Consider the following 13,348-nt stretch of genomic DNA (forward strand, 5'->3'; position numbering starts at 1 on the left):
AAGTGGATTGTAAAGCAGCCTTTTACAGGGGAGCTGATTGCAAAATTACCTGCAGCTGACAAGCAGGTGGAGCCAGAGAACAATCTACTGCAGGTAACAGGTCTCCAAAAACTCCAACCAAATGCAAACCACTCTGGTGGAGCAGGAACAGAGAAACAGGCTAGGAACCAGGAGAGCCAGGTTCAAATCCGGGCATGTCTGTGACAGGTTGTCATTGAGTGCATAATGAAGTGGAGGGTGCTTCTTTGTCAACAGTTGATTTGAGGGCAGAATTATAGTTTAAGGATGCAAGAACAGGATGAAATGTTGGAGAGCAGAGGTTTTAGTTAAGATGAAATGTCTGTGGGATCTAAGTAATTTAATATCTTGTATGGTAGCAGTTTTTTGGGGGCATGTGAGGATGCAGCAGGAAGAGTAAGAGAAAGTTAGTAGAAGGTGGTCAGAGAGAGGAAATGGGAAGTTAGAGAATTTGAAAATGGCACAGAGATTGGTGAAGACCAGGTAAATTGAGTTGCCTTCACAGTGGGTGGGGATGTTGTCCACTGGGATAGGCCAAAATAGGTGGTAATAGATAAAAGTTTAGAGGCAGCAGGTATGTTAGAATTGTCAATGGGTATGTTGAAATCCCATAAAATGAGAGAAGGGACGCTACAAGAGAGGAAGTATGGGAGCCAGACTTCAAAGTGGTCAAGAAATTGTGATGCTGGGCCAGGGGGCTGATAGATAACAGCAACATGGAGAGCTACAGGGGAGAAGAGGTGAATAGCGTGAACTATAAAAGATGCAAAAGAAAGGGAGGGGGGCGAGGGAATGGAGTGAAAGGTACAGTATGGAGACAGAGGAATGCCTACTCCCCCTAATTGTCTGTCTGCTGACCTTGGAGTGTGACTGAAGTGTAGGCCCCCATAGAACATAGAGGCTACAGCAGCTGTGTTAGAGGAGGAGAGACAAGTTTCTGTGAGAGCAAGATAAGTGATCGTGAAATGAATAGGTCATGAAGTGAGCTTATTGCATACAGAACATGCATTCCAAAGGACAAAAGAGAATTGTGGGGTATTAACAGAAGTGCAGTTAATGACGTTGAGAGGGTTACGTGGGCAAGGTTTTGGTGGTGTCAGTCGGGATAGTAAGCAGAGAGAGGCAGAGGGTGGACCTGGGTTTGGCGAGACATCCCCACCTGCAAGGAGAAGAAAAATGGTAAGAGAAAGAAGATGGGAGTTTGTCTTGTGTGAGCGCCTAAGCTTAGTATCAGTGGAGCATGGTTCGCTGAGTGATGTGAAAAAGGAACAGTGTGCATGTGTGTTGTAGAGGGGGGAAGATAGAAGAGAAGGAGCGATATGAATAGTTTGAGTGCTGTTTGTTAAAAGTTGAGCTGTGACTTTAATGAGAATGGAGAATAAGGTAAATGAATAAGGTAAATGCAGATAGGAGAAACTGTAGCATGCATACAGGGGAAATCTAGGGAGAGTAGAAAGTACCTGTTTCTAAGTTGTCTATTTCTGTGTCTGTGTCTAACTCCTTGTATAACTCCCTACATTTATGAACTAACACACTTATGGCCACTATTTACTCTATATTCATGAAAAAAACAACATTACATTAATTATTAAACTCACACAAGTTCAAAGTGTCATTTTAGACTTAAGTAGCAGCTGTAAACATTTCACCCCTGTTCTTCAATGCATTTTGGGCATTATCAGTACATAGGGCCAAGATGCTGCCTCTTCACCCCTTTTTATAGACAGTTGTTATGAATATTAACCTTCATTAGACTCTTTTCCAATCAATTGAAATCCCCTTGGGAAGAACATTGCATGGTTTTTGTGCACTTTTCATATTCAAATACATTCAAAAATATTCAAAACCTAGTAATAGCAATAGCAATAATCTTACACTTTTCAAATGGATTCATAGTACAAAAACCTCACTCTTTACCTTGCATGAGAACAAATTAATCTTATGGTATCCTTTGGTAAAAAGCATACTGAGGTAGGCTCAAGAGCAGTAATGCGCTACTAGGAACTAGCTGGGGACTGGTGGCTACACACATATGCCTCCTGCCTTTGAGGCCCATTTATCAGTTATGACCGCTACTCCATAACCCTGTTCGCCTGCTCTGATGAGGCAGACAGAGATCGCCACAATTCAACCCGACTGAGTACGATCGGGTTGATTGACACCCCCCTGCTGGCGGCCGATTGGCCGCGAGTCTGCAGGGGGCGGCATTGCACCAGCAGCTCACAAGAGCTGCTGGTGCAATGCTGAATACGGAGAGCGTATTGCTCTCCGCATTCAGCGATGTCTGTCGGAGTCGGACCTGGTCCGACAGACATTTGATAAATAGGTCTCATTGCCTGAGCAGATGTGTTCAGTTAGATACAAGTAGAGCATTGCTGCTCTGGGGATGACTTTAAGTATGTTTTTAACTCCTATGCATTGGTTAAAAACATAGGGGTTGATCACAATCCTTGAAAAAAGCTTGAAAAAAAGATTTCCCTTTAGACTTTAATAGTGAATTTTGAAGAAAAATAATTCAATACACTTTTCTAAAGGATATTAATCTACCTTAATGTTATTAGTATTTGGATGTTTAATATTGTTATTTGTAAAATTAATGAATGAATAGGTGGAAAAGCCTGAGCTTACATTAAAACATATAAGGCTGTCGTCATTAATATTACATTATCTGCATTATTTTGTTTTGCCTTGCAGAAACCTGTTTTAAAAGGCTTGAAAAAGATGTTAATATTATCTCTCATTTAATTAGATTTTGTTGTTTTATACTTTATAAGGGGACCAATATTTGTAATTGCAAAATCCACTAATATCACTAGCACCTTTTCTAAGCTAGCTGCTCTGTCTGAGCATGTCAATCAGTGTCAAGCTCTCTGTATGTCAATCAGTGTCAAGCTCTCTGTATGTCAATCGGTGTCAAGCTCTCTGTATGTCAATCAGATGTGCAGACATTCACTTTTCTATAGTGGGCATTAGGGATGCTACAAATGAAAATTTCATAATCAATATTCTAGGACATATATATACACTATTCGTTAAACGCTTACATTCGTTTTCATTAAAACAAATGTAAATGTTTTGAAGCTACAGGTGAAACACCTGTGGCTACACACTTACTTTTAAAGTGTGAAATTCTTACCTTAAAGGGATAGTAAACCCATTTTTTTTCCTTTCATGATTCAGATAGAGCATGCAATTGTAAGCAACTTTCTAATTTACTCCTATTATCAATTTTTCTTCCGACACCTTCATTATATTATTAACCCCTATCTGCCGCTCCGGACACCGCCGCAACCTACATTATACTTATGAACCCCTAATCTGCTGCCCCCAACATTATATTTATTAACCCCTACTCTGACGCCCCCCTACCTACATTGATTAACCCCTAGTCTGCCGCCCCCAACGTTGCCACCACTATAATAAACATATTAACCCCTAAATCGCCGCTCTCCCATCTCTCAAACATTAGTTAAATATTATTAACCCCTAATCTGCCGGCCCTAACATCGCCGACACCTACCTACATTTATTAACCCCTAATTTCCTGCCCCCAATGTCGCCGCCACTATAAAAGTTATTAACCCCTAAACCTAAGTCTAACCCTAAACCTAACACCCCCTAACTTAAATATAATTAAAAGAAATCAAAATAAAAATTCCTATCATTAACTAAATTATTCCTATTTAAAACTAAATACTTACCTATAAAATAAACCCTAAGCTAGCTACAATATAACTAATAGTTACATTGTAGCTAGCATAGGGTTTATTTTTATTTTACAGGCAAGTGTGTATTAATTTTAACTAGGTACAATAGTTATTAAATAGTTATTAACTATTTAATAACTACCTAGATAAAATAAATACAAAAGTACCTTAAAATAAAACCTAACCTAAGTTACAATTACACCTAACACTTCATTATAATTAAATTATTTCCATAAATGAAATACAATTAAATTAAATTATCTAAAGTACAAAAACCCCCCTACTAAATTACAGAAAATAATAAACAAATTACCAGATTTTTAAACTAATTACACCTAATCTAATCCCCCTAACAAAAAAAAAAAGCCCTACCCTACACTAAATTACAAATAGCCCTTAAAAGGGCCTTTTGTGGGGCATTGCCCCAAAGTAATCAGCTCTTTTACCTGTAAAAATAATTACAAATCCCCCCCAACATTAAAACCCACCACCCACACAACCAACCCTACTCTAAAACCCACCCAATACCCCCTTAAAAAAACCTAACACTAACCCCTTGAAGATCACCGTACTGGGAGAAGTCTTCATCCAACCGGGCTGAAGTCCTCAACGAAGCCGGGAGAAGTCTTCATCCAAGCCGGCAGAAGTGGTCCTCCAGACGGGCAGAAGTCTTCATTCAGACGGCATCTTCTATCTTCATCCATCCGGCGGGTACATCTTCAAGACATCCGACGCGGAGCATTTTCTTCATCCGACGGCTCTTATTTTTTATTTTGTGTAACTTAGTGTTTTTTATTTTGTGTAACTTAGTTGTTATTGTTTTGTAACTTAGTAATTTTTAATAGTAGATTTAAATAACTTGAGTAGGATTAGGTTTTTAAATATGTAATATAGTTATTTTAATTATTAGTTTAATTTAATTTTAGTATAATAGTTAGGGTAGGTTAATTAATAGTTTAATATAGTTTAATGTAATTTTAGTATAATAGGGTAGGTTAATTAATAGTTTAATATAGTTTAATATAATTTTAGTATAATAGTTAGGGTAGGTTAATTAATAGTTTAATAAAGTTTAATGTAATTTTAGTATAATAGGTTAGATTAATTAATAGTTTAATATAGTTTATTTTAATTATATAGGTAAGTTTTAATTTATTATAAGATAGGGATGAGTTAATATTTAATGTTTAGTTAGCGGGTTGTTAGGTTTAGGGGTTAATAGCTTAATTTAGTTTATGGCGATGTGGGGGGCTGGCGGTTTAGGGGTTAATAGGTTTAGTAAGTGGTAGGGATGTGGGAGGCCAGGGGTTTAGGGGTTAATACATTTATTTAGTTGCAGAGGGGTCTGGGAGCAGCGGGATAGGGGTTAATAGCTTTATTAGAGTTGCGGTGGACTGCGGGAGCGCAGGGATAGGGGTTAATACATTTATTTAGTTGCCGTGGGCTCTGGGAGCGGCGGGATAGGGCTTAATACATTTATTTCGTTGCGGTGGGCTCCAGGAGCGGCGGGATAGGGGTTAATACTTTTATTTAGTTGCGGTGGGCTCCGGGAGCGGCGGGAGAGGGGTTAATAACTTTATTAGAGTTGCGGTGGGCTCCAGGAGCAGCGGGATGGGGGTTAATAACTTTATTTAGTTGCAGCGGGGTCCGGAAGTGGTGGGATAGGGGTTAAACATTTTAGTATAGTGGCGATGTTTAGTGACAGGGTATAAATAAAGTTGTGAAAAAGCTGAATAGCAGCGAGATCAATGACATAGTTAACAACAGTCCGGTGCTCATCGCCCCGTACTTGGTGCGCGGCTTTTTGACAGCTTTTTTTATAAATAAGGAGAGCGTATTCAGGTCCGTGGCCGCGATGTTAGGCGATGTTAGGCGAGCGTATTGGTGCCATCGAATGCAGCATAGTTGACGGCTTGATAATTCGGCCTCAAAGGGTAGGGGCCCTACCAAGAGTTGCACTGTTGCAATTCAGCTCTCATTAAGGTGATCTATAAAGCAGCTGGGCTCATATGCTTACATGCTTGTTCAGGAGCAATAATGCACTACTGAGATAGCAGCTGATTGGTGGCTGCATATATATGCTTCTTGTTATTGTCTCACCTGGGGTGAGATTACATATACTGCGCAGGCTTCAGTGCAAGTGCTGCAACCCCCGCCACCCGTAATTTCACTTCGCACATTGGGGTATTACATATAGGGTGCCGGCAGTTCGTAAAGTGCCGTAAGTCGGATAAACTAGCGATGTCCAGAAATGAGCGTAAATACACATTTCTGGAGCCGCTAGTGACTTATGGCACATTAGAAACTGCCGGCGCCTAAGAATAATAAAAAAAATATATAAAATCTCCCGTAAACTAACCGGCCTCCCAAAAATAAACCGACACGTATAAAACCCTATATCCACCAACAAACCCACATCTGAACTAATAAAAGTATTAACCCCTAAACCGACAACCCCCCACAATGCAATATGCTTAATTAAAGGGCCATAATACCCAAATGTTTAAACACTTGAAAGTGATGCAGCATAGCTGTAAAAAGCTGACTAGACAATATCAACTGAACTTCTCTATGTAAAAAAGAAAGATATTTTACCTCAAAAGTTCCTCAGTAGCCACATCCCATTGTAATGGACTTCTAAGCAGCAAATCAGTATGTCTGTCCCGGGACAGCGGAAGGAGCGAGCTTACGTGCATTCTCAACTTATTTCCCTATTCAGTGTAAGGAAGTTTACAATGAAATCTCATGAGAGTTAAGTCAAATCTCATGAGATCACAGTAAAAGAGTTCATGACCTCAGCACTGTTGATGCTGATTGACTGCTGTTCATTTCTTCATTTTTATTTTTTGTACCAACAGCTGGGCAGCAGCTGAGTATAACGTTTTACACAGAACTTATTCTGCTGAGCTGAGGAGAATGTTCAGGTGATATTTTCCTGTCCGCTTTTTACAGTTATACTGCATCAGTTTCAAGTGATTTAGCATATGAGTATTATGTCCCTTTAAACTATTAACCCCTATATACACCATCAAACCCACACCGCAAGTAATAAATAAATTATTAACCCCTATATCCACCATCAAACCCACACCGCAAGTAATAACTAAATCCGCCAACCCCAACATCGCAAACTACCTAATAAAACTTTTAACCTTAAAGGGACAGTATACACTCATTTTCATATAACTGCATGTAATAGACACCACTATAAAGAATAAGATGCACAGATACTGATATAAAAATCCAATATAAAACTGTTTAAAAACTTACTTAGAAGCTGTCAGTTTGGCTCTGTTGAAAAGGCAGCTGGAAAGCCCACTGCAAGTGGCAAATAAGACACTCCCCCCCTCCCCCTTCTTTTGCATATGAAAAGACCCTTTACACAAACAGGAGCAAGCTGGAGAAGGTAGCTGACAGTATTCACATAAAACTTTGGGGCTTGGTTAGGAGTCTGAAAATCAGAGCAATGTTATTTAAAAATAAGCAAAACTATACATTTATTTAAAAAAAAACCTTTATGGGCTATATAAATAGATCATCTACAAAACATTTATGCAAAGAAAAAATGAGTGTATAATGTCCCTTTAATCCGCCATAAACCCACAACGCAATAAACCTATTAAGGTATTAACCCCTAACCCGCCATACCCACACAACGCAATGCTAATAAATCTATTAACCCCTAAACCGCCAAAGCCCACAACGCAAATAAATAATTAAATTACTAAGCCCCCTAACCTAACACCCCCTAACCTAACACCCCATAAATTAACTACATTAAAAAAGGTTTCTAATTATTAAAATAAAAAACCTAACATTACTTTAAAAATAAAAAACTAACGGCAAGATTACGAGTTGTGCATTAGGGTTAAAAAGCAGCGTTGAGAGGTCCCAATGCTGCTTTTAAACGCCCGCTGGAATTACGAGTCTTGAAATGACAGGCTCACCGCTCACTTTTTTGGCCAGACTCGGAAATACCGCAAATCCACTTACGTCAATTGCGTATCCTATATTTTCAATGGGACTTGCATAGTGCCGGTATTACGAGTCTGACCAAAAGTGAGCGGTAGACCCTCTCCTGTCAAGCCTGGTACTGCATTTTAAAGTCAGTAGTTAAGAGTTTTACACTACAACGCTGTAGCATAAAACTCTTAACTAAAGTGCTAAAAAGTACACTAACGCCCATAAAATACCTATTAACCTCTAAACCGAGGCCCCCCCACATCGCAAACACTAAAATACAATTTTTAACCCCTAATCTGCCGAACCGGACATCGCCGCAACTATAATAAATATATTAACCCCTAAACCGCTGTACTCCCGCATCGCGAACACTAGTTAAATATTATTAACCCCTAATCTGCCGGCCCTAACATCGCTGACACCTACCTACATTTATTAACCCCTAATCTGCCAACCCCAACGTCGCCACCACTATATTAAATGTATTAACTCCTAAATCTAAGTCTAACCCTAACCCCCCTAACTTAAATATAATTACAATAAATCTAAATGAAATTACTATAATTAGCTAATTTATTCCTATTTAAAACTAAATACTTACCGATAAAATAAACCCTAAGCTAGCTACAATATAACTAATAGTTAGAATGTAGCTAGCTTAGGGTTTATTTTTATTTTACAGGCAACTTTGTATTTATCTTAACTAGGTACAATAGTTACTAAATAGTTATTAACTATTTACTAACTACCTAGTTAAAATAAATACAAATTTACCTGTAAAATAAAACCTAACCTGTCTTACACTAACACCTAACCTTACACTACAATTAAATAAATTACCTAAATTAAATACAATTACCTAAATAAAATAAAACCTAACCTAAGTTACAATTACACCTAACACTACACTATAATTAAATTAATTACCTAAACTAAATACAATTAATTACAATTTAAAAAAAATATCTAAAGTACGAAAAAAACAAATACTAAATTACAGAAAATAATAAAATAATTACAAGAATTTTAAAATAATTACACCTACTCTAATCCCCCAAAATAAAAAAAGCCCTACCATTGCCTCAAAGTAATCAGCTCTTTTACCTGTAAAAAAAAAGTACAATCCCCCCCGCAACATTAAAACCCACCACCCACACAACCAACCCTACTCTAAAACCCACCTAATACCCCCTTAAAAAAACCTAACACTAACCCCCTGAAGATCACCTTACCGTGAGACATCTTCACCCAACCGGGCAGAAGTGATCCTCCCGATGGGCAGAAGTCTTCATCCAAGCCGGGCAGAAGAGGTCCTCCAGACGGGCAGAAGTCTTCATTCAGATGGCATCTTCTATCTTCATCCATCCGGCACGGAGCGAGTCCATATTCAAGACATCAGACTCGGAGCATCCTCTTCTTTCTTCATCCGACGACTGAATGAAGGTTCCTTTAAATGACGTCATCCAAGATGGCATCCCTTCAATTCCGATTGTCTGATAGGACCACTTCTGCCCAGTTGGATGAAGACGTCTCACGGTAGGGTGATCTTCAGGGGGTTAGTGTTAGGTTTTTTAAAGGGGGGATTGGGTGGGTTTTAGAGTAGGGTTGGTTGTGTGGGTGGTGGGTTTTAATGTTAGGGGGTATTGGGGGGGGGATTTGTAATTTTTTTTTACAGGTAAAAGAGCAGATTACTTTGGGGCAATGCCCCGCAAAAGGCCCTTTTAAGGGCTATTTGTAATTTAGTGTAGGGTAGGGCTTTTTTTATTTTGGGGGGCTTTTTTATTTTGTTAGGGGTATTAGAGTAGGTGTAATTAGTTTAAAAATCTTGTAATTATTTTATTATTTTCTGTAATTTAGTGGGGGGGGGTTTCGTACTTTAGATAATTTTTTTAAATTGTAATTAATTGTATTTAGTTTAGGTAATTTATTTAATTATAGTGTAGGGTTAGGTGTAATTGTAACTTAGTTCAGGTTTTATTTTACAGGTAAATTTGTCTTTATTTTAACTAGGAAGTTATTAAATAGTTAATAACTATTTAATAACTATTGTACCTAGTTAAAATAAATACAAAGTTGCCTGTAAAATAAAAATAAACCCTAAGATAGCTACAATGTAGCTATTAGTTATATTGTAGCTATCTTAGGGTTTATTTTATAGGTAAGTATTTAGGGTTTAATAAGGGTAAGATTAGGGGTGTTTAGACTCGGGGTTCATGATAGGGTGTTAGGTGTAGACATAACTTTTATTTCCCCATAGGAATCAACAGGGCTGCGTTAGAAGCTGAATGCTGCTTTTTTGCAGGTGTTAGGTTTTTTTTTTAGCCGGCTCTCCCCCATTGATTCCTATGGGGAAATCGTGCATGAGCACGTTTTACCTGTTCACCGCTACCGTAAGCAGCGCTGGTATTGAGGTGAGATGTGGAGCTAAATTTTGCTCTTCGCTCACTTTTTTTCGGTTAACGCCGGGTTTCTAAAAACCCGTAATCCCAGCGCTGTCTGCAAGTGAGCGGTGAGCATAAACTGGTCATTAGCACCGCACAGCCTCTAACGCAAAACTCGTAATCTAGGTGTAAGTTTAAATTAATCTAAAATTACGGAAAATAAAAAAATCTAATATTACAGAAAATAATAAACAAATTATCAAAAATTAAAAAATTAAACCTAATCCCTATGAAAATTTAAAAAAAAAACCAAAAATAAAAACACCACCTAATCTAATGCTAAAGTACCAATAGCCCTTAAAAGTGCTTTTTGCAGCGCATTTCCCAAAGTTAAACAGCTATTTTACATTAAAAATGAACAAAGTCCCCCCTAACAGTAAAAACCCCATACCCACCAAACCCCCATCCCAAAAAAAAACCTGAAAAGTGCATTTGTATGGGCATTGCCTTTAAAAGGGCATTTAGCTGTTTTGCTGCCCATCCCTAATCTAAACGAAAAAAAAAAAAAAAAAACTAAGTGTAACCTCCAAGTTGGTACTCACCGTTCCCGAAGTCCGGCGGAGAAGGTCCTGTTCCACGCGGTGAAGTCTTCTTCCAAGCGGCAACCTCTTCTTTCTTCTTCCTGGAACAATCCAGCGTGGAGCGGGGGGTGGAGCTGAAGACCGATGACCGCGGAGCTGAAGACCGTGGTGGAGCCATAGAGCATGGAGGATCCTCTTTGTACCATCTCCGACGTACACTGAATAGTGAATTCAAGGAACGTGATTAAAGATGGTGTCCCTTGAATTCCTATTGGCTGATTTGATTCTTCAAAGTCAAATCAACCAATAGGATGAGAGCTACTGAAATCCTATTGGCTGATCAAATCAGCCAATAGGATGAGAGTTACTGAAGTAATGTTAGGTTTCTTATTTTAATAGTTAGTATCTTTAGTATTTTTTAATTTAGGTAATTTGGATTAATTTAGGGGGTGTTAGGATAGGGGCTGTTAGGTTAGAGGGCATAGTAATTTAATTATTTATTTGCGTTGTGGGTTAATGGCGGTTTAGGGATTAATAGTTTTAATAGGGACTTTGCGATGTGGGTTAATGGTGGTTTAGGGGTTAATAGTTTTAATAGGGACTTTGCTATGTGGGTTAATGGCGGGTTAGAGGTTAATACATTAGGTAGTTTGCGATGTTGGGGTTGGCGGATATAGGGGTTCATAATGTAATTATTACTTGCGGTGTGGGTTTGATGGCAAACATAGGGGTTAAAATACTTTCGGCTAGATTATGAGTTTTGTGTTATGAGTAAAAAAGCAGTGTTAAGCCTCATAACGCTGCTTTTTTACTACCGCTGCTATTACGAGTCTTGTAGGTACAGATGTCTCACACACTTTTTTGGCCGTACCGCAAATTAACTGACGCAATTTGCGTATAGTCTTTTTTCAATGGGACTTCCATAGCGCCAGTATTACAAGCATTTTTTTTTAGGCCAAAACGTGAGCGGTACAGCCTATCCCGCAAGATTCGTAATGCATTCTAAAGTCAGTAGTTGTGAGTTTTACACTACACAGCTGTAGCATAAAACTCATAACTAAGTTCTAAAAAGTACACTAACACCCATAAACTACCTATTAACCCCTAAACCGAGGCCCTCCAGCATCGCAAACACTAAAATAAAATTATTAACCCCTAATCTGCCGCTCCTGACATCGCTGCCACTAGAATAAACATATTAACCCCTAAACTGCCGTTCTTCCGCCTCGCAAACACTAGTTGAATATTATTAACCCCTAATTTGCCGCCCCTAACATTGCCGCCACCTACCTACATTTATTAACCCCTAATCTGCCGCCCCCAACGTCGCGGCACTATACTAAAGTTATTAACCCCTAAACCTAAGTCTAACCCTAACACCCCCTAACTTAAATATAATTAAAATAAACCTAAATAAAATTTACAATTAATAACTTAATTCCTATTTAAAGGGCCAGTAAACCTAGGAAATAATGTTATATAATTCTGCACATAGTGCACAATTATATCACATTAGCTTAGCTCCAGATTTCAAAAGTAAAGGGTTAAAAAGATATCAGGCAAAGAAAACAGAACGCCGCTCCTAGCTCTACTGAGCGAGTCTGTTTTCTTCTGCTAAGCGCATCTGGGCACACTTTCTAATCACAGCCGGCCCGATCGCGCTATTAAAATCAATGTAGCTCGCTCCCGCTACCAGACCAGAGCGGGAGCGAGTTACATTGATTTTAATAGCGTGATTGGACGCGCTGTGAATAGACAGCGTGCCCGTGATGCGCTTAGCAGAAGAAAACTGACCTGCTCAGTAGAGCCAGGAGTGGCGTTCTTTTTTCTTTGCGTGATATCTTTATAACTATTCATTTTTAAAATCTGGAGCTAAGCTAATGTTATATAATTCTGCACTATGTGCAGAATTATATAACATTATTTCCTAGGTTTATTGGCCCTTTAAAACTAAATACTTACCTGTAAAATAAACCCTAAGCTAGCTACAATATAACTAATAGTTATATTGTATCTAGCTTAGGTTTCATTTTTATATTACAGGAAAGTTTGTATTTATTTTAACTAGGTAGAATAGTTACTAAATAGTTATTAACTATTTACTAACTACCTAGTTAAAATAAATACAAATTTACCTGTAAAATAAAACCTAACCTGTCTTACACTAACACCTAACCTTACACTACAATTAAATAAATTACCTAAATTAAATACAACTACCTAAATTACAAAAAAAACACTAAATTAAACAAAATAAAAAACAAATTACAAGATATTTAAACTAATTAGACCTAATCTTATAGCCCTATCAAAATAAAAAAGCCCCCCCAAAAGAAAATAAAAAACCCTAGCCTAAACTAAACTACCAATAGCCCTTAAAAGGGCCTTTTGTGGGGCATTGCCCCAAAGAAATAAACTCTTTTACCTGTAAAAAAAAATGCAAACAACCCCAACAGTAAAACCCACCACCCACACAACCAACCCCCCAAATAAAATGCTAACTAAAAAAACCTAAGCTCCCCATTGCCCTGAAAAGAGCATTTGGATGGGCATTGCCCTTAAAAGGGCATTTAGCTCTATTGCAGCCCAAAGCCCTAAGCTAAAAATAAAACCCACCCAATAAACCCTTAAAAAAACCTAACACTAACCCCTGAAGATCCACACAGTTTTGAAAAGTCAACATCCATCCTCAACGAAG

This window comes from Bombina bombina, chromosome 1 (assembly GCF_027579735.1).
Source record: "Bombina bombina isolate aBomBom1 chromosome 1, aBomBom1.pri, whole genome shotgun sequence".
NCBI classification, from domain to species: domain Eukaryota; kingdom Metazoa; phylum Chordata; class Amphibia; order Anura; family Bombinatoridae; genus Bombina; species Bombina bombina.